This window comes from Cibotium barometz, chromosome 64 (assembly GCF_041138505.1).
Source record: "Cibotium barometz isolate CiBa-2024 chromosome 64, ASM4113850v1, whole genome shotgun sequence".
Lineage (NCBI taxonomy): Eukaryota > Viridiplantae > Streptophyta > Polypodiopsida > Cyatheales > Cibotiaceae > Cibotium > Cibotium barometz.
In genome coordinates this window covers 12,828,730-12,830,388 of record NC_141109.1, presented here as the reverse complement: position 1 = coordinate 12,830,388, position 1,659 = coordinate 12,828,730, and the positions used below count along the sequence as shown (strand labels likewise).

Sequence of the window (1,659 nt, the reverse complement as noted above, 5' to 3'; positions counted from 1 at the left end):
CCACCCATCCACAACTCCTACACTTTCCTCCAAAAGTCATATAACACCTCTAATAAATATCCCAAGGCAAAAGCATCGCTCGCAGGAGTGTATGCATCTTCCAAGAGAGGATCAAAAATATCTGGAGCTATCCATGGTCGCTTGTTTAAGCTTGAGCCTCTGCCACCTTTTTTGGATTTTTACTGGCTTCGAATACAAAATTGAGCGATACTCGCTTTTTGGGCACTCTCAGCAGAAGGCCCTAGTCAATGATACCAATGCGTGCTTTTAAATCCTTTGTAAAATCTAGCACAACATTGAAGGGATGTAGGTCAGTGTGAATGATGCTAGCCATGTGTGCGGCTGCTAGGCCATCCACCAAGGCATGCATAATGTGAGGCATATTCAAAGCCACCTCCTTTATCTGAGCGAGCTGCACCTGGCTTAATTGTATGTCAACAGGCGGGGGCTTTTTCCATCCCTGATCCAAGCGGTACATCGCTCTGGTAAACTCACTATATTTGAAAGAAACCTTCAAGAGCGTGTCACCTAGCGAGCCACTGTTATATAACGAAAAAATAGTGATCCACGATGATTCCTTGGTGAAGGCTATGCATCACACGATGGACGGGTGTAGAACCTGCATGCCCTGCTCTGCCTGAAAGCTCTCAAATCTTGAGCTGCCTTCTCCCTTGTAAAGCTTTCCGCAAAAAGTAACGTGCTCTGGAAGAAATGAGATGCCCTGGACCTTATACTCCTTCACTGTGCCAAAAGCTCCTGACCCTATTGTTTGCCCCTCGATCAAGGCCTCGTACAAAACGCCGATAAGGTGTGTACATCGCTCGTTGAAAATGGTACGCATGATTGCGCCCGTCCCTCTCACATCCGGTTGTCCGGACGGTGCAGCGGCTATATCTTGGGCGATGCGCACTCTTTTGGGAAGTGTGTCTACAGAAAGAACTCTCATACGTTTGCTCTTCACCTTTTGCTCGTTCCATGTTGTGTCCCACAGTTGTAGACAGCGTAAGTCGGCAGAAGGTGGTGCGACATCTTTGAGATCCTCGTATGCCGAACGCATAATCCCCAAGATAGTGCGTATCCTGTGCTGGTAGTCAAAGTCGACTAACTTTCGTCTTTCACACAATTCAGCGAGACGTTGCCTTCGCATCTGAGACGACACTGTGCATTTTCCCAGATCTGCACAACGAGGTCTCTCATGAGGATATCTGACTCATTAGTCTTTCTGACAGCTTCTTCTGAACATTGTGACACTATGATAACTGCCTCTGTGCGAATGGCTCGCAGGATGATCTTTCGCTCTTCGATGGAGAGCATGGTGGCCATCGTCGCTCGCAAATCTAGCAAATATCTTTAGATACAGAACAAAAACAGAATATCAAACAATAGTAAAACAACATTAAGCAATACATCAACATGTTATCCATTTACGCTTTACACTAAAACAGGTAAAACAATCGTAACAAGTGTGTCACATTAATTATCATTGATCAAACAAAAGAAGCATCCATTGTTGCACATTCACTGAACTGCTACCACCAATCAAGTAGATCAAGAGAAATATATGAGAGAGAGAGAGAGAGTATCAAGACACAGATAGAGAGGAAAGGCACTGAATAGTCAAGCTAAATATTCATTGTCATATATACATATCCTTCTAGC

General features: G+C 44.7%; 1 pseudogene; it reads right to left on the bottom strand.

The window, feature by feature from the left end:
* Positions 1 to 241: 241 nt before the first annotated feature.
* Positions 242 to 1,314, bottom strand: LOC147603334 (uncharacterized; annotated as a pseudogene).
* Between the last annotated feature and the right edge of the window lie 345 nt (positions 1,315 to 1,659).